The sequence below is a fragment of the Pleurodeles waltl genome, chromosome 5 (genome assembly GCF_031143425.1).
Source record: "Pleurodeles waltl isolate 20211129_DDA chromosome 5, aPleWal1.hap1.20221129, whole genome shotgun sequence".
In the NCBI taxonomy this organism is placed as follows: Eukaryota; Metazoa; Chordata; class Amphibia; order Caudata; family Salamandridae; genus Pleurodeles; species Pleurodeles waltl.
In genome coordinates this window covers 299,409,055-299,430,062 of record NC_090444.1, presented here as the reverse complement: position 1 = coordinate 299,430,062, position 21,008 = coordinate 299,409,055, and the positions used below count along the sequence as shown (strand labels likewise).

The window sequence follows — 21,008 nt, the reverse complement described above, 5'->3', positions numbered from 1 at the left end:
TGTGATTTTTTCAAAATCCAAATTGGGCCATGTCTAACATTGCATTGTCCTCTAGGAATCTAGCCAGCTCAGAGTTCAGATATCTTTCAAGTATTTTAGTAGGCATCGGTAGGCATAAGATGGGGTGGTAACTTTTAGTATTGTCTCGTAAGAGTGGGCGAATAATTGTCTTTTTACCCATTTTAAGGAAATGACCATCCTAAGGAAATGACCCTTGAAAATAATAAGGTTCAGAGATTAGTTAGAGGACCTACTACCGTATCTGGTATTTTACGAAAAATTGTCAGGGACAGGGGTCCAAAGGAGCTCTGGACTTAGTGATTCCTATTAGTTATATCACTTCTTCTTCTTTCAGTAGGGTTAGACTCATTTAGCTGGTTATTATTGGTTGTTGGAATTTAATTTCTACACTCAAATGGACTATTGTTGTGGCTAATGTCAAATTCATAGTAGACTTCCGCCACCTTAGTGTAAAAGAAATGTGCTAAGTTGTTGCAGAAAGTTTTGCTAGGGGGTATGGTGATGGTAATAATAGAGTTAGAAAGAATCTGAACTGAGTTAAGTTATGAGTTGAATATGTTGCAGAGGTAGTTTTGTCAGTGTAATAATGTGTTTCAGCAATAATAATCTGCTTTCTGTACTCCAAAATACATTGGTTATATTTATCTATTTCATCAGAATGATAGCTTTTCCTCCACTTCTTCTCCTGCCTGTGGCATTTTTGTTTTAGAGATCTTAAATTGGAAGAGAACCGAGGTGTAAACTGTTGAGTTCTATGCTTTTTAAAACCTTTTGAAGGGGCTAGCTTCATGACTGCTTGGCCAATCCATTTGGAATAGCTATGTGAGTCAAGGTCTAGATGATTTACAAAAGTGGGCTGTGAGGCATCTAAAATAGTAATAAATTCACTTCTGTTAATTTTATTCCAGGCATGATATTTTACAACATTTGTGGTAACATCGATATAGTATTTAAGGAGGTTTTTTTTAGTGTATACCTAATGGCATAATGATCTGACCAGGTGAGTGGAAGCATCACGTCTAACTTTAAATCTTGGTTTCTTGGTATCCCAGCGGGTGGGATACATGGTGACAGGTACCCCACCCGCTGAAATATAAATCCCTTTACTCCCTATGGGATTTATATTTTGGCAGACAGGATATCCGTCACCATTGTGATGGAGTAACTCATCTGCTGAGATGTAAATCAGACCCATAGGTATTAGTGAGTTTGCACTTAAAAATAAGTGCTTCACAATTTAGGCTGATTACTGGCACGCATGTAATCTACAAATGTTTGCAGTGAACTATTGTTAGTACGGCACCTCATTTGGAGACATGGTCATGTCATTAGATAGCATAGCTTGCTGGAACAGTGGTCGCGAAATCAGGACCAGAGGCTTCATCTGCCCGGGTCTCTGGCAGGAAAACAATCTCCGGTGAGTATGCATCAAGGAATTCAAAAAGTTCATATTTGTGACTGAGTGTTTATCAGAACACAATTGATGTTGGAATTACCAGCGGAAGTAGTGGTAGCCTGGTCAGTAAGATTGGAGTTTAGTATAACAGCTTTAGAGAGTGATCTAGAACTACATAGTAAGTGGCACTTTTCACATTGATAGGGTTCCAGCTCATTAAAAAAGTCAAACATTCTGCACAGCGTGCTCCTACCTGGATACTTGAGTTGTAGAAGCTGCTCTCTGGAGAAATTCTGGGTATAAATTTGACCAGAGGTTGTGGCACAGGGCGCAGTCAGGGTCAGGATGGGCGCGGATGGGCTTGTCTTGCCAGCAGCACACCTGCTCTTGGCGGAAAAGGATAACTTCAACTTTAGAATTGCTACCCTTTGTGGCTACATTACCACTAGCACATTTTGGCATAAATTGTCACCTAAAAATTCAGTGATCCCCATGCTAATTTACAATAGTTGTCTGGAAGCTGCCTGAGAATTATTCCTGGGGAAGCTGAGTCTAATTTAGCACCTGCCAGACATACCCTGGCAGAGTGAAATAATGATTTACTCTTCTAATGGACGTGAGTAACTCAAACCTGGCAGAGCCCATCATCTCTGACCTACACTTCTCGAACGTCCATTAATCCATTTGAAGAGTCATGGACATCATAAAACATATTACATTGGGTTACCAGGAAGCCACACATGAGGGTTTAGTTTTCTATAGATATATTTCACAAGATTTGCCTCTGTTTATCAAGCTGCCGTTAAAATAGGAGTGTGTGTTTCAAAATAGCTTACAAATGGTTCATTTTCGGACATAATACTGCATTAAGTTCACACTTAGGGCCTGATTTAGATCTTGGCGGTAACGGTCCTGCCACCAGTTTTCCGTCAGAAAACCAGTCCACCACCTTAGATGATGATTTAGATGTTGGCAGGATAGTAGGCGAGAGATCTCCTGAGTCCCGTCAACTCTGCCAAGAATCTCCAGATGTCTTGACGGCGTCCTTATAAATTGGGACTGATGGCGGGACTCCAGCAACCTTTATTGCCAAGCAGATTTGATTGTGCCTTATTGCTAAGTCAACTGTGTTGGTCCGACCTCCACACCTGAGTTGGTGGTTTGAAACCTACCTGCTTCCGTTTTCCACAGGAGACGACTGGACAACACCTTTCATCACTGCTGCCACTGAACCACAGAGAAAATACCACCACCTCCCCATTGCCAGGCTGACAGGTGGATAACCACCATTGGCTCTGTACACTGTGTTGTCACTGCATATGGGCATGGGACCACTGCAGTTATGTACATATCATAGTAATTTTTTGAATTACTATGACATGCATATGTCGGGAACACATTTGTGTGGAACATGCATGGGAACACACTGGTACATGACACATAACGCACACAACTGTCATTAAGGTGTCAATACTCATTGCTGAATGAATGCTGGCACCACAGTGAAGTTACATTCACTCCTGTCGACTATGTCGATGTGTGCACATTGCAAGGGGACCCATGTCTGTGATGTTGTGCTACCTGTTGTGTATGTGAGAGTCAGTACGTGTATGTGTGTGCAATGCGATTAGCTGGTTGAGGCAGAGGGAGCTGGAGTGGGTGATGTGGTTGTGTCTGTATGTGTGCCACTTGCTTGTGGGTTTGATGTTGTTGTGTATGTTTGGTTGTGTGTTGTGTTGGTGTTTGTAACATTCAGGTGAGTGTTGTTGTATGGTTGTCGTTGTGATGTGTGTAGTTGTGCTTGTGTGTGCATTTGAGTAGATGAGCGTGTAGTTGTGTTAATTGTTGTGGTTGTTTTGTGTGTGGGTGCAGTGTCAACAATGTGTATGTGTGTTGTGTCATGGATGTATGGCAATGTGTGTTTCCAGCATGTTTGTGTTGTGGTGGAATGGCAATGGATATGTGTTTATGTGGTGTGTTGTGTTGTGTGAAGTGCAGGTGGACACATTTGGCTACGGTACAGTGTGTGTGTGTGTGTGTGATTTACCTCTATTCCTTGGCCAGTGCCAAACCCGATGACCATTGGGTCCAGCGATGGTCTCCCTCCGACAGTACCCTGCCTGCAGGACTATAACATCTAAATGGGGTTGACAGGAACCAGCCAGCCTGATGGCTAGGAAGACCACTCCATCATGGCAGTGTTCGGCTCACCTACAATATATTTAAATATGGCGGGTGGAGCACCTTCAGCATGACGGTCTTTTCGGGTCTGCCATGGATTGGCGGTAACACTGCCAAGATCTAAAGCAGGCCCTTAGTTATTACATAAACCATGCCTAATTTGGACAGTCTACGCTTTATAGACGTTCTGAGGAGTTTTGTCTCCTGAGAGGAAAAAGAAGTATAACTCCTGAATTTGAGATTCAGAAATTGCAAAAAATAACAAGTTATTCTCACTGAATCGGGAGTTCAAATGTGTGAAGCACCATCATTCACAAATAATAATTTGTTTTTATTCGCATTCACAATTTACCAATTTCTAATTTGCGATTCTATAGCAATAAAACATTGTGATTCAGTTTGTCACAAATTGTGAACATCACACTGGCTGCAGCTAACTACATTACAATTAGAAAGTGGTCCAAACCTTTCATATTGCAGCCCAGAAGGATGACACAGGAGGGTAGCTGAGCCTCAGACAAGTGGGAATAACATTAGAAATGGCAAGCCACGAGAGGAAATCAGAACAGTGAAGATTAAAAAAAAACAAATTCAGTTAATTATATGCTTGAAATATTAACAGAGGAGCACCATGACCAATTATTGGGAAAGGGGGCACTACAGTGCCACGAACAGCCTAGTGAAGGATATGGCAGAGCATTCAAGAACAAGTAAGTGATGTTGGTGTCACTACTCAGAGTATTGAAGCGGTGTGCAAAAGATGATACGATATGATGTCCAGGATTAAGTAGAAACTGAAAAACCTAGACCTCCTCTAGGTAGATAGTAAACCCTCAAACAATCACTCTCTCCTCAATCAGTGCACTTTACCCACGGTTGCAAAATGCAAAACAACCAAATACCACAGAGGATTAGAAAATATGTATGGCTTTAATCCTATCATATAAAAAATATTTTGACTTTAAAATCACATATATTTAAAAACACATGTACAGCAACAACGCAAATGCACGACAAAAGGGAGATCCTCCAAGACAACACAATTAGGGGGTGATTCTAACCTTGGCGGACGGCGGAGGCCGTCCGCCAAGGTACCGCCGTGAAATGACCGCACCCCGGTCAAAAGACCGCGGCGGCCATTTAAACATTTCCTCTGGGCCGGCGGGCGCTCTCCGAAAGAGCGCCCGCCGGCCCAGAGGAAATGCCCCTGCAACGAGGACGCCGGCTCAGAATTGAGCCGGCGTAGTTGCAGGGGTGCGACGGGTGCAGTTGCACCCGTCGCGTATTTCAGTGTCTGCAAGGCAGACACTGAAATACTTTGCGGGGCCCTCTTACGGGGGCCCCTGCCGTGCCCATGCCATTGGCATGGGCACGGCAGGGGCCCCCAGGGGCCCCGCGGCACCCCCTACCGCCATCCTGTTCATGGCGGGTTTCCCGCCATGAACAGGATGGCGGTAGGGGCTGTCAGAATCCTCATGGCGGCGGAGCGCGCTCCGCCGCCATGAAGGATTCCCCCGAGCAGCGGTAAGTCGGCGGGAGCCCGCCGACTTGCCGCTTCTGACCGCGGCTGAACCGCCGCGGTCAGAATGCTCGTGGGAGCACCGCCAGCCTGTTGGCGGTGCTCCAGTGGTCGGTGGCCCTGGCGGCCACCGGCCACCAGGGTCAGAATGACCCCCTTAGTCTTTTCAGTAAACACACCTCTACTTTCTGTGTCGCAGGGTATCCATAAAATCATCAGCTAGCATCTAAGGATCGCCACTGCGCTGTAGATCATGCCCTTACTTTTTGCCCACGCGTTTCAGTGGACGCAGCTTATAACTACCACCTTCTTCAAGACTATACACTTTCATATAATATCTATAAGAGAAGCAATAAAACACATTAAAATATATACACAAAAACAAATGACGCACAAAATACATCCATAATTTCAGCACATAAATATCAATATAGCACAATATTTTGTATAGAAAATCTTTTTGCAAATTACATTGAAAATGTATTCCCAAATTAATTCAAACATTTTATTAAAATCATATACATCTCACCAACTACCTGTGGAAGGTAGGAAGAGGTTCCCTGTGCCTCTCACACGCTCAGTTAAACGGCGAAATACTGTCTAAATGATTTTTTAAAAATTTTGGTGAACTGTTAAACCTGTTAAATCTGAATTTGAATTGGGGAACTGGTAATCAAACTGAAACTGCATTTTTGCACTAGTGTATTGAAAGGAGCAAGTCGCTCGTTTTTTCATAGAAACTTATTTTGTTTTATTGCCGCCATTTTGGAGGGTTAGCACTCTAGCTTTTAGTGCTGGAGGGCTATTTTAACCACATTATGAGCGCGGCGCGCAGCTGAAGGTAGGAAGAGGTTCCCTGTGCCTCTCACACGCTCAGTTAAACGGCGAAATACTGTCTAAATTTTTTTTTTTTAATTTGGGTGAACTGTTAAACCTGTTAAATCTGAATTTGAATTGGGGAACTGGTAATCAAACTGAAACTGCATTTTTGCACTAGTGTATTGAAAGGAGCAAGTCGCTCGTTTTTTAATAGAAACTTATTTTGTTTTATTGCCGCAATTTTGGAGGGTTAGCACTCTAGCTTTTAGTGCTGGAGGGCTATTTTAGCCACATTATGAGCGCGGCGCGCAGCTGAAGGTAGGAAGAGGTTCCCTGTGCCTCTCACACGCTCAGTGAAACGGCGAAATACTGTCTAAATGATTTTTTAAAAATTTTGGTGAACTGTTAAACCTGTTAAATCTGAATTTGAATTGGGGAACTGGTAATCAAACTGAAACTGCATTTTTGCACTAGTGTATTGAAAGGAGCAAGTCGCTCGTTTTTTAATAGAAACTTATTTTGTTTTATTGCCGCAATTTTGGAGGGTTAGCACTCTAGCTTTTAGTGCTGGAGGGCTATTTTAGCCACATTATGAGCGCGGCGCGCAGCTGAAGGTAGGAAGAGGTTCCCTGTGCCTCTCACACGCTCAGTGAAACGGCGAAATACTGTCTAAATGATTTTTTAAAAATTTTGGTGAACTGTTAAACCTGTTAAATCTGAATTTGAATTGGGGAACTGGTAATCAAACTGAAACTGCATTTTTGCACTAGTGTATTGAAAGGAGCAAGTCGCTCGTTTTTTAATAGAAACTTATTCTGTTTTATTGCCGCCATTTTGGAGGGTTAGCACTCTAGCTTTTAGTGCTGGAGGGCTATTTTAGCCACATTATGAGCGCGGCGCGCAGCGGGCGCGCCGATGGCGCGCCAAAGGCAAGCCCATCTGCGCCCATCCGCGCCAGAACGAGCCAAGAGCCTAGAAACTATATCCGAGCTCTAACTGAACAGATAGCTATCACTTATTCGAGAGAGGAATTATTTCTCCTCAACAAAAAATCTCCGGCTCGGTGCTTTAACAGTCTAGACCCACACAAAGTCAAATTTAGATGCCCCAGCTGTGCATGGTCACCCAAAGGATCCACAGACCATCGACAAGCGGAGAATTATGATAAATTTCCTATATGCTTAATTAATTGTCGTTTACTAGGAGCTCACACAGTGGATATTCAGCTTTTAATAGAACAAACTCAACCCCTGGCCTTGTTTCTCACAGAAACATGGCTGGATGAAAGTTCTGCACCGGATATTGTTATGGCCCTTCCCATAGGCTATAAGATCAGTAGAGTGGACAGACCCAGCAGAGGGGGAGGCATTGCAGTCATTCTTAGAGACACATGTAAGATCAGTTCTGCCCCTACTCTAATTAAAGGCTGCGAGAGTATGTCGTTCGCCATCAACGTAAACCTGCATTACACACTTTCGGGTGTTCTGATCTATCGTCCACCTGGTCCTATGGGGGATTTTATAATGTCACTAGCAGAATACACTTCACAAGTAATACATACTAAATCCAACTTTCTAATGTTGGGTGATTTTAATATTCATGCGGAGAATACAGATAATGCATCTTCTAAGATGCTGATAGCAGATATGAATGCATGTGATTTAAAACAACTTATTCATGGACCCACTCATGTTAAGGGTCACACACTTGATTTGGCCTTTTCTAACAACCCAAATATAAAAATGGTCGGATCACTTCCTTGTAGAAATGGAATTACATCTTACGCACTACAAGGTCCCAGATATGGGGGCACTCTCATGCAGAAGGAAATGGCACAGATTAAAATCCTCAGATTTTGTCTCCGCTCTGGAGAAAAATAGACCAGGAAGTATAAATACAAATAATGTAATAGATTTTTCGCTTTCGGTTAATAAATGGATAGAGAACAGCCTAGAGGAGACTATACCCCTCTGCTGGTTTAAAAGCACCCCACGTAAGAAGTCGGCTCCATGGTATAATGCAGACTTATTAGAGAAGAAAAGAGAGTGCAGGAAACTAGAGAGGAGATGGCGCTGCACTAAAGAGGAATCCACGAAAAGGGATTATAAAAATTGTATTCGAAATTATCATAGGGAAATTAAAAAAACTCAGGCGACCTATTACTCAGGAAAAATTAAAGCTGCGGCCAACTCACCCAAGGAGATCTTTAATGCCCTAAAAGATCTGATCTATCCAAGAGAGGAAGCAGAAACTAGGGATTCCCCCCAACAACATGTAGAAGTTCTGGCTAGTTTTTTTCTGGATAAAATCAAGAATATCTATCTAGCCTTTCCTAATTCCCCTAATAGAGGGCAGAAGGGAATAGGCCAAGAAGTAGGGCAGGTACCCCTTTTCACAAACTTTACTCCCATCAGTCTGGACAGAGTTTCCAATCTATTGAGGTCAACAAAATCGGGCTCCCCACTAGACCCTGCCCCCCCCCCAAATTCTATCCTTGGGAATCTCAGCAGTAGGGCCGATAATAATGAATCTTATCAATACCTCTCTGAGTGACGGCATAGTGCCTGACCATTGGAAACAAGCCATTGTCAAGCCACTCTTGAAGAAGACCAGCCTTGATCCCATGATCCTAAGCAACTATAGACCAATTTCATTACTGCCCCTAATTGCCAAACTGGCTGAGAAACATGTACACGCTCAGTTATCCACATTCCTGGAAGAAAAGAATCTTATACATCCTACCCAGATGGGTTTTAGACCTAGACATGGTACAGAAACTGCTCTGATTGCCATAACAGAAGAGGCAAGGAAGAGGATGGATACAGGTATGGAAACCGCGATTATCCTCCTTGACCTAAGTGCTGCCTTTGATACAGTTGATTTAAAAATCCTCATAGAAAGGGTTCAAGGATGTGGAATCGACGATTCCGCGTTAGACTGGATTGGCTCCTTTTTATATGGGAGGTCATTCCAGGTACTCGATAGAGAGTATATTTCTAGGAGTACCTTCAGTAGTTGTGGTGTTCCTCAGGGCACGGCCTGAAGTCCATTACTTTTTAACATCTACATGAGGCCATTAGCAGGCATAGTTGAGCCTTTCGGATTGAATTTAGTGTCATATGCAGATGATACGCAGCTGATAGTCTCCTTTTCTAATTCCCATCCAGATATGGGCTCAGCCCTAGGTCCTTGTATGAAAGCAGTGGCAAGCTGGATGGCTGAGAGTAAATTAAAACTTAACGATGACAAAACGGAGGTTATGTTTTTTGGAAATAAAATTCCTCCTTTAAACTCCAGCCTATTGAGAGGAGCATTGACTCTCCCCCCCCCAAAGGCCTTATTAAAAGCTTAGGGGTGTGGCTGGACCCTCTTCTCTCAATGGCCCAACATGCTAAAGACACTGAGGAAGGTGCTAACCATTTTACCTTTTCCTGCTAGAAGAGTGGTTGTCCAGGCACTGATTGGTGCTCGGATTGACTATGGCAATGCTCTGTTTATTGGATCCCCGAAATATGTAATTCAGAGATTGCAGAGGGAACAAAATGCAGCGGCTCGTCTATTATTTAATGTTCCTAAACAATATTCAATACGGACAGGAATCGTTTCCCTACACTGGCTCCCGGTAGCTGAAAGGATTAAGTTCAAGACCCTGTGCCACTTTCATAGATCCATATTTGATAATGGACCTGAAATGCTGAAAACCCTGGCGCAGGCTTACATTCCAGCTAGGCCACTTAGATCCTCCTCAGCTAACCTGGCCATAATTCCAACCACGAGGAAAGCCAGATGGGGAGGAAGATCGGTAGCATATCAAGGCGCTTTGCTTTGGAACAATCTTCCTCTCATGATGAGAGCAAACCCTCAAGAGATGTCATTCAGAAAGGAATTGAAAACGTGGCTATTAAAAAAAAAACTAAATTCCTTGGAATAAATTTAAACAGTGTGTCACCGCTATAGCTGTTTTAAGCGCTACGAGGCCGTTGGCAGTTAGGCGCTATATAAACCTCTATAACATAACATAACATAACATAACATACTCATTTATCTCATCAGTCATATTGTCAAACCATTGCTCCATGTGTACATGTCTACTTCCATGTTCCTTTTATGTCTAACATCACCCTTCTCACACTAAGGGAACGCCTAAAGTGTCTCCATACTCACTCACCTATCAATGATATCATCCTCAGTAATGTTAAACACATTTTGGTGTTGCGGCAATGTCAGACTTGCGTTGCAGGTCTTAGTCATTGTGTGCAGCGAAGTCCATGAAGCGGATGCAGGCTGCGCTGTTAATGCTGGCATCAATGAAGACGTTCCTGGTGTCACTGAAGTGGGAAAACTAGCTACAAGCCAGCTGGGGAAGTCTTTTTTGAGCCTGAGACTTCAGAACAGGAGGAAAGCTCAATCCAAACCCTTGGAGAGCACTTATGGGGAAGGCAGAGTCCTTCCAGCAAAGATAGAGGCCAGCAGCAGGGCAACAGCAGGGCAGCGGTCCTTCTCAGCAAGGCAGTCCAGATGAGTCCCTTGGGCAGCCAGACAGTTCCGCTGACACCGTTCAGATGTAGATCCAGAAGTGTCTGATTTGGTGGGGTGAGAGACTCAGTTTATGTATCCAAAAATGCCTTTTAAGTGGGACAAACTTCAAAGAGTGGTTTTGAAGTGAGCACGTTCCCCTTTCAGCCCAGTCCTGTCTGCCAGGATCCCTGTGGAGGTTATCAGTCCTTTGTGTGAGGGCAGGCTACTGGTCTTTGAATTGTAAGAGAGAACCCCTCTACCCTTCCTGCCTATGGAGACCCATTCAGTATGCGGATGAATGCAGATGACACTGAGGGGATCATTCTGACCCTGGCGGCCGGTGACCGCCAGGGTCACCGACCACGGGAGCACCGCCAACAGGCTGGCGGTGCTCCCGAGGGCATTCTGACCGCGGCGGTTCAGCCGCGGCCAGAAAGGGTAAACCGGCGGTCTCCCGCCGGTTTACCACTGCCCTTGTGAATCCTCCATGGCTGCGGAGCGTGCTCCGCAGCCATGGGGATTCTGACACCCCCTACCGCCATCCTATTCCTGGCGGGTCTCCCGCCAGGAACAGGATGGCGGTAGGGGGTGCCGCGGGGCCCCTGGGGGCCCCTGCAGTGCCCATGCCCATGGCATGGGCACTGCAGGGGCCCCCGTAAGAGGGCCCCGCAAAGTATTTCAGTGTCTGCTAAGCAGACACTGAAATACGCGACGGGTGCAACTGCACCCGTCGCACCCCTGCAACTACGCCGGCTCAATTCTGAGCCGGCGTCCTCGTTGCAGGGGCATTTCCTCTGGGCCGGCGGGCGCTCTTTTGGAGAGCGCCCGCCGGCCCAGAGGAAATGTCTGAATGGCCGCCGCGGTCTTTTGACCGCGGTGCGGTCATTCAGCGGCGGTACCTTGGCGGACGGCGGAGCCCCTGAGTGTCCTGTGTTTATGGCTGTATGGGTGGAATGCATAAGGGGAGCTGTCTACCAGCACAGACCAGACGTGGATTGGAGACAGGGTTTTAAGGCACAGATGGCAGTAAGTGCAGAGAAATGTCCACTTTCTAAAAGTGACATTTCTAAAGTAGTAATATTAAATCCAACTTCACCAGTAAGCAAGGTTTTCTATTACCATTCTGGCAATACTAAATATGACAGGGCTACTCCTTCCAGATCAGAATCTACCACTCAAAAGTATATGAGGGCAGTTCTAATGTTAGTCTAGGAGAGGAGCAGGTCTTAAAGTAGTGGAAAATGAATGTATGGGTTTTTCACTACTTGGACATGTAAAACACATAAGTACATGTCCTGCCTTTTGCCTATATAGCACCCTGCCTTATGGGTTACCTAGGGCCTACCTTAGGGGTGACTTACGTGTAGAAAAAGGGCAGTTTAAGGCTTGGCAAGTAGTTTTAAATGCCAAGTCAAAGTGTCAGTGAAACTGCACACACGGGCCTTGCACTGGCAGGCCTGAGACATGGTTAAGAGGCTATTACTTATGTGGGTGGCACAATCAGTGCTGCCGGCCCACTAGTAGCATTTAATTTACAGGCTCTGGGTATATGCAGTGCACTTCACTAGGGACTTCCAGGTAAATTAATTATGCAAATTGGGTATGAAACAATGTTACTATGTTTAGGGGAGAGAGCGTATGCACTTAAGCAGTGGTCAGCAGTGGTAAAGTGCGCAGAGTCCTAAAATCAGAAAAACGGGATGAGAAAAATGGAGGGAGGCAAGCAAAATGTTGTGGCATGACCACCCGAAGGCTGTCAGGTCTAACATGATGCAACACAGCTGGCACTGCCAGCTGAGCCACTTCATACCAGGGGGGAAGACACCACAGAGACTGTGACAGCAGTGAGTCAAACTGTCAGTAAGACCCAACCGCCAGCAGGTTAGTGCCAACACACCAAGCCACCTCTTAATTATTTCCTAAATAAGCAACAGGCATGCACCAGGATTAATAATGGAAGAACAAACGTATGTTGCAAAAGCCAGGGATATAATCAGATACATATCCATACCACATTTCTCAAGTGCAGTAGCATGCATTTGGGCCTTGTAGTACTGTTCATATGAACCCAGGAGATAGCAAGTATTTTTCTGAAGAGCACACCTGCTATATTCCACATCCCGCAAAAAGAACAGATGATGGACGGAAAGTTGAACAATGTCAAACATTCACCCCAGTTAGAGATTTGGGCCAAAATCCATTGTTTTGATACTTGCCATGCCTTTCCAGTTTGCACTCAGCTATAAGCAAATCAGTCTTGACCCTGTTCCCAATGGGAACAGTTCAGCCCGAACTGCCAGGCCAGGTCTACCCTGGACCAGAAACAAGCATCATGGGACTGGTTTTGGGGTATCACCCCTCATCAGCAAAGCTATCTTGAATCCGGTGGCATAGCAAGCACAGGACCCACGTCTGGGCATACCCTTCCCACTTAGGGTGACAAATGCAAAAAGAACAGCATATTCCACATCCCAGCATTCATCCAAATGTACCTTGCAGCATCATCAGCATCATCACCATGAATCTACTTCAATACAACCGTGACATAATATATTGTCAGACTGAATTTACCAGATCCATTTTATCATAACACATCCCCAGTAGCAAAGAGCCCCAGAACCTCAGGACCTCTCTTTTTCTTGAAATGTGAGTAGACAGGGAACAGCCCTGTCCCTCTCATCCTGACAGGATGGCACATCCTGCCAACAACTAGTCCCCCCTTGTCTCCTTGTGAGGGAGGAATACACAAATGTCAAGTGCCAACTATTCACAGTTATGTGACCCAGGACACAAGCTGCATAAACCAAATGGTTAGGACAAGAAAATAAATGTCAACTTTCTAAAAGTGCCATCAGAGTTGTGACATAAAATCCGACTTTACAGTTAAAAAGGGTTTTAATTTACAATGCATTTTAATGTAAACATGATATTCCTACCTGATCCCTATCAAATGTTATCACTTATTAAATGCAATAAGGTAACCCAATGTTATCCTATGGAAACGGTAGGCCTCACCGTAGTGAAAAACAAATGTAAGTGATTAGTACAAGTCCAGCTTTTTCAATACACTGCCCCCTGCCCTATGGGCTGTCTAGGGCCTACCATAGTCATGACATATGTATTAACAAGGGAGGTTTTAGGCATGGCAACAGGTTAATTTTGCCAGATCAGTTTCGAACTGCACACAGGCTGCAATGGCAGTCCTCAGAGATGTTTTAAAGGGCTACTTAAATGGGTGGCACAATATGTCATGCAGGCCTACTAGTAGCATTTAGTTAACAGGTCTTTCATACAAATTGCACCACTTTACTAGGGACTTATAAGTAAATTAAATGTGCCAATCAGGTGTAGGCCATTTTTACCATGTTTTAATGAATGAGCAGAAGCACATTACCACTGGTTAGGTGTGGTAACGTGCACAGAGTCCTAAAACCAACAAAAATGAATTTCAGCAACAGGAAGTGAGTAGGCAAAAAGTTTGAGGTAAGCCCTCCCTAAGTGCTGTCAGGTCTAACAGTATATTGCACCACGGATGTTGCTAACGGATGAGGCAGTCAACTGATACTAGAAGCGCTGCAGATCTTGTAAGCATGTACAATTAAAAAAGAAATGCGAGGAAGAAATAGTGTAGAGGCATTAAGCCTGAGCACCCTGTGCGTGGCAGACAAACAGGTAGTATGCCATTGGAAAAGTCACACTGGGATAGGGAAGGACCAGGGGCAAGTTCCAGCACTAAAAGACAGTCGCTTGGCACAGGAAGAAAGACAGTTGATTATATTGATATTGCGATTTTTTTTTTTTTTTTTTTCAAACAGATAAGCTTTGGTTGTCAATATTGTTTGGTAATTTCTAATGGCAAGCATGCACTTTACATCAGAAATGGCTGCTAGTTATGGCTGTCCAGTGTGCCCCTCTTTCAGCAAGCACTTCTGCATTCTAACCAGATTTCATCACCCGAGTTGTCTTCATCCGGGACAATGAGAGACTCTTTTCTGGTGGCATTGTTGTGCCACATTGCACAACAGGTAATGATTTTGCATGCTATCTCATGGACATAGTGCATGGAACTACCATGTTTATGTAGACACCAGCCCATCTGAAGCCCAAATGTGCACTTCATGACTGCTCTCGTACATTTCTCACAGCATTAAAGTATGATGAGAGCAGCCAGGAAAGTATGGCATATGGATTGTCACTTAAAACAGTCACAACTCACTTGTCACTGATATACATTTTAGGACGGCTGGTGAATTGTCATGACAGCTTATATGTTGCGTACCTAATAAAATTACTTAGGTGCCATCCCCAAACTAGCCTCTGGCATGATGGTTGTAGGAACATTGAACATTCCATGAGTCATGGGTACTCCTGGGGTACTGTCCCACAAGGTCTGTAGTAAGGCCCACAAGGTCTGTAGTAAGGCACCCTGCATTGCAGACAACCTGTATGTTGATAAAGTGCTGTTTTTTTGCCTACTGTGGTACAGAAATTCTGTAGCACTTTGTAGACAAAGTAAGAGATGTGCCTCATCCAATCAACCTATTAGTTAAATGAAATGTGCTTCTTTGAAGACTTCCTGAGTGGTAGTGGGAAAACCGTGTGGGTGTTAATTTCAGCCAACACATCATCCAGGAATATGTGAAAACACCTGGATAGTGCACTCTGGTGTACCTCACATGCTGTGGCTTCAAGGCACTGTTAGCTGCCTGTGACAATGAGGTGCAAGGAACACAGGAACTCGTCATTTGTAGTAATATCCTCTCTTCTAGATGTGTCCCTACCTAACACAGCTTCAACTTCATCTCTCAGGTATAATATCACTTCATTGGTCACGCTGCAGTTCCCTTCTATGTCTCCTACAGTAGGATCACCAATTGTGAATCTGAAACTGAAAATTCTCTTCTGTCTCCTTTTCCTCTGCTAAGCTGCCAGATTCCTCATTTGTCTTTCGATGGCATAAAGCAAAGCGATATTGATTCTGAAAAAATAAACCTGAGCACCCCTTTAAATTTTGCACATGGTTACCACCTACTTCCGTTTGATGACTATTTGGGAGTGTAGATCTTATTTTGCGGCTATGTACATATTGACTATATTTTACATGTTGCATTTGTAATTTGCTATTTGGTATTCACATTTAGAAAATGATGCAAATGTACAGATTTGCTGAATCTTTGTACATCGGACCCAAAATTCTTCATCATTAGGCCACTTGGACTGAACTTTAATATAATTTCTGGACCTGCCAGTTCACTGGGATCAATGAGGTAGTCTTGTGGGTATCTTTGTTTGCTTGTCTTCTGTGGTAATACTCAAGCATGTTGAAGTCCTAAAGGTTGCCTGACAGCCGGGAAGCCCAAGAGGATATAGAAAACACAGTTGGATGCTTCAGTATTTTGAAAGACTCTGCTATGTTTGCACCTTGGTGCCCTGATGAGGGGAGGAGTAGTGAAACTATTGGACTGCAAGATTACTGCTGGTACATGGCAGCTGGAGTTCTTCTAAAGACTGCATCAGCGGTTCTCAGACACTGCAGAGTGGTAAAATACAGCAACGAAAGGAGTTACAAACTTCATAATCTCAATCAAAAGATATGGCTGAAGAGCCAGCATCTACATTGGATAGTCTACAAAATCAACACAGAATGACAATATGAGCCTGATTTAAGAAAAGTGTCACTGAACCCAGTGCAGCGCCACTTTTCTTGTGCCCCTTAGCGACCCCCTAACGCCACCATGTGTGCATCATATCTTAGATATGGCGCACCATGGCTGTAGTTCAAAATTGTTTCCGCTCGTTCTGAGCTTTATAGGATTAGCCTAAAAGATGTTGACGCTAATCCTGCAAAGCCCATTGAGGCCCTTTATAAATAATGGTGTGCCTCCTCTTAACGCCTGCTCTGAGCAGGTGTTAAAAGTGCCATGAAAAATGACACAACAAAATCTCTTAGCTTCCTTTGCACCATTTTTTCAGCCTCTTTTTTCATGTCCTCTTTGCATACATTATGCCTGGAGCAGGCATAATGTAGCACAAAGGGTTATAAAGTGGTGCAATGCATGCATTACGCCACTTTGTAAATTTGACATGGCAGTTTTGGCCTCATTGGGCCACATTAGTGTAAAAAAAATGACACTAATGGCGCAAGGGGCTCATAAATCAGCCCCTATGTATCTACCAAAGAAACTTGCTTGACCCAGCCCCAACAACTCCAGTGAACATTCTAAATATACGAGAACCCTCTAATGGATAATCTCAGAGTTCAGATGTCCTTATTAGACGCTAACAGTTGAAGGCTAATTTTGGTGCTGAATTTTTCTGTTGATACTAGTCAATTTCAATGTAATGTATCACTGATTTTTGTTGTTCCAAATAACTATTTTTGTGTTGTTTTTGACCATATTAATTTGAACTGGAGGCTAACGTCACAAACCTGCCAAATATTACATTGGATTAAAACAAAATGAATCATTTAATAATGAAACAGAAACTTGATATTAATCGCTCTGAGGTTAATATCCAGAGAAGAATCCAAAAGTAATGACCTGGTTACTTACTGGTAATCTTCATTACTCCGGGTCCAAGTCTTACCAGATGCAGTCCGCCCTGCAGAGCTTGTTCCATAGATGATGTTGAAAATCCTCACAACATGGCTGCCACTACCAATCAGGAGGTAGACAAGGGAGGTTGTATTGCATCACATCCTGTACATTTTACAAGCTTCCCAAAGAGAACCCAAAATACATACAATCAATCCCACCCTTGGGAGGGAGGGGGGCAAACAGGACTGTATCGGGGAAGACCTGGACTCACAGAAATAAAGGTTACTAGTAAGTAACAGGGGGAGTACCTCCTCGTGCATCTTCCCCACTACATTCCTTACCTGCAAGAGAATACCCAAACAGAATCAGATTGAATATAGAAACCCATAAAACCCCAATTGACTGATTCAAATGAAAATGTTTAATCAAGGTAATTATTCATTACACTGTCATAATTCATGGTTTGGATACAGCCGAAATGACACAAACCCCAAAAGAAGTAGAAACGCCTCCCACCTGAAGCCTGTAATGGGAAAGGAATGCGTGAGAAGTTTTCTACATAGATGCACAGAAAATGTCCCTCGAGAAACCACCCTGAAAGGAGGCCCGACAGGCCAAAAACTCATTAGTGGATCTACCTTCAATCAAAAATGAAAGTGGAGTGTGAGACAATACATAACTCAAAGTTATGGTGGACTTAATCAATCTAGACAGAGCAGATGTGGAAGGACGAGAACCCTTCAGAAAGCATCAGCTTTTCGAAATTGAGCTATCCTGACCAAATAGATAGGAAGTGTCTATGCAAGTCCAAAGTATGAAGAGCCTTTTCCTCAGCTGAGGAGGGCTCCGGAAAAAACACATGAATAACAATATCCTGAGAACAATGAAAGTAGGATGGGACCTTTGGTGGAAAAGAAAGACTGGGATGCAGAACTACCTAGTCTGGGAAAAAACGAATGAAAGGAGAATCTGAAAGTAATGCACCGAGTTCTCCAAACTGACATCCTGAACAAATGGCCATTAAAAATACCACTTTTTGTGTTCGTAACTTGAGATCCACCAAATATAAATTTTAAAACGAGGGAAGAGTGAGAACCTGCAGAACCATAGAGAGATTCCATGTAGGAACAGGGGAATGGACAGAAGGACGCTGAAGAAAGAAACTCCTCAATAGGCGTGAAGATAATGGGACCATCCCTATTGTAACTTCACCCACAAAGGTCTGAATTATCACCCACTGAGCTCTAATAGTGAAAACTGTTAACCTCAACCTGAAACCATCCAGCAGAAAATCCTAACAGGATCACAAGGAGAAGTCTATAACTCCTTGGTTAGGCACCATCTATTACAATTCTGCCAATGCCATCTGTGAGACTTTCGTGTAGCTGGTCTTTGGGACTCCTGAATAGCATTTGCTTCTTCTAAAGAGCACCCTTTAGCTAACAAGAGCTCCCGTTCTGCAGCCAAAGTGCCAAATTCAAATGTCTGAGCGATACCTGAGGCAACTCTGGTTCTCACAACGTGGATAGCTACAGAGGAAACTCCTGGGAACCATGGCCTTCAAACCCACTATGGTACAATCAAGAGGCCTTGAACCTGAGCCTTTCAAATCTTTTGCAGCACCTAAGGAATCAGAGGGATCGGAGGAAAAATTCCAGTCAACCCTGCGGCCACCTTACTGAGAAAGTATCCATTTCCTAGGCCTCCCTTTTGGGAATCAAAGAGCAAAAGTGAGGCAGGAGAGCATTTGACTTGGTCGCAAATAGATGAAACCATGGATGGATGAACCTGAAACAGATATCCTGAAAGACTGTGTGTGATAGCAAGAGGGATACCGCTGAGGAGAATCTCCTGCTCAGTTGGTCTGCAGGGCTATTCTCCCTCCCCGGAAGATACACTGCCTTGAGAGATTGGAGATTGGACTCCACCCACATATAAATCTCCTTGGGAAGGAGATAGAGGGGAAGAACCATTCTTCCCGGCGGTTGATATATGCCTCCACTACATAGTTGTCTGATTGATTGCTTATAGCCTGATGATGAATCTGAGGTAGAAAAGTTACCAGAGCCACCCTGACTGCAGTTCACTCTAACTGCAGGAAGAACGTGCCTCCTATCGTATCTACCTGCACTGAGCTGTGAAAGATCTCAACTCTGCCCCTCATACCAGTTTGCTGGCATTTATTGATATCACTATCGGAGTGGATTTACTAATCTGATGTCCCTTCTCCAGGTTCTTTGGATTGAACCACCACTGGAGATCTGATGAAACTTGTGGCATGATGGGAATCAGGACTTCGGAATCCCGAGAGAGAGGATTCCAAAGCTGCAAAACATGACGTACTATAGCCTTAGAACCCGCCGTAGCGGGCTCTACCAGCTATTAAAGGCCCTCTCCCCGTGTTAAATGCCCGAGCCGAAGGCGAGGGCATTTAACAAGGGAGAGGGACTTTAATAGCCGGTAGAGCCCGCTACGGCGGGTTCTAAGGCTATTAGAACATTCTGCCACACAGGGCAGAATGTTCTATTAAAAAAAAAAAAATCACGGAGCCCGAGGGGATTAGGATCCCCTCGGGCTCCGTGAGGCTTTGTTCACAGCTGCTGCTGTGAACAAAGCGAACATTGGAATGTTGGCGCTGCGGGCTTTTACCAGCCAGTAAAAGCCCGCAGCCCTCCATTGTTTTCAATGGAGCCCCCAGCATTCCAATGTTCTAATAGCAGATACAGATGAAGGCGGCTCTGCAGGATTATGGCTAATGGTGTAGCCTACTCCCCCTGATTACACAACCTCAGTCTTGCTAAGGCCTGAGTTTGTTGCAATACCTACCCTAGGTGACAGACCAGTTTCTAGACTCTGTATTGGAAAAGAGACACTTCCCCCTTGTCATATGGAAAAAGGCCACAATGAATTGCGGTTGCAGAACTGGTTGGAGGTGAAAGTTCTCAGTATTGAGGAGAAACCTATAATCCTGAAGAAATCATCAGGATAAGGATTTACATAGACACCTTGAGAATGAAAAATACCCACCAGACGAAGTAAGCGTTTTGTAAAAACCCTTGAAGATCATGCCAATCCAAATGGAAGTGCTTGGAATTGAAAATGTTGGAGGGGCTAATCTCAACTGAAGAAACCTCTGGTGAGCTGGAAAGATGGGAATATGGAGGTAAGCATGTCTCGTATCCCGAGATGCCAACTAATTCCACTGTGCCAGTAGTGGTAAAATACTCTGTAGTGTTGCCATTTAGAAGGAGCGATGAATGAGGAACCTATTGAGTCCCTTTAGATTCAAGGCAGGACAAAATTCGCTGCGGGCTACTTACCAAAGAAAGGATGGAGTAGAACCCCCTGCAGTGTTCCTGGGGTGGGAGCAGACAAATTACAGTTTTTAGTAACAGCGATGTACCCCTTCCAAGAGAGTCAGGCGTTTTCTCAAGTCCCATGCAAGAGGAGTTGGCTAAAAATGGTCTGAAGGCAGGTCTGTGAACTCCAAGTGATAACCCTGGGACACCAAAGTGACTGCCCATAGATCTGACACTGTCTGACTCCAAACATCCTTGAAAAGGGCAGACGACCACCTATCAGCCGCTGCTGGTGAGTGTCATGATTTTGAGGGATTTCGAGTATCAGAGGCAGTGCCAGCCTGGGACCCGCATTTATCGAGGTTTGGAGTCCCACGGCCATGACCTCTACCCCTAAAGGGCTGTGAAACTCTTTTCCCCTTCGATAGAGGGAAAGCCCTTTTGTAGTCAACCCCCCCCCCCCCCCTCAGCCCCCCACCCCCTACCCCCCGCATTTAGGGTAAGACTTTACTGCAGTTACCAATGTTTTGTTTTCCACAATCGTTTTAATCATGTCCTTTAGCGGTTGCCCGAAAAGAGAACGGCCATCAAAGGGTAGTTTCTTCCTAACTACTTTCTGAGAAGAGTCAGCTTTCCAGGTCCACATGCACAGGTAACGCCATGATGTTGCTCTAAGAAGAAAGCCCTGCCGTGAGGTTGTCGACTTTAACTACTGC

At 44.3% G+C, this 21,008-nt stretch overlaps 1 long non-coding RNA gene across 4 annotated transcripts in view; it reads right to left on the bottom strand.

Annotated features, from left to right (window-relative positions):
* LOC138297250 (uncharacterized) overlaps nt 1–21,008 on the bottom strand; it is a 253,742-nt gene that overhangs the window by 102,689 nt on the left and 130,045 nt on the right. For 2 of the 4 annotated variants that reach the window (XR_011203967.1, XR_011203970.1), the window contains exon 2: nt 1,671–1,803. The exons of 1 other annotated variant lie outside the window; for it this stretch is intronic. This is a non-coding gene — a long non-coding RNA (uncharacterized lncRNA). The remainder of the gene's footprint in view (nt 1–1,670; nt 1,804–21,008) is intronic. One more of the 4 variants, XR_011203969.1, reaches the window with a different exon arrangement.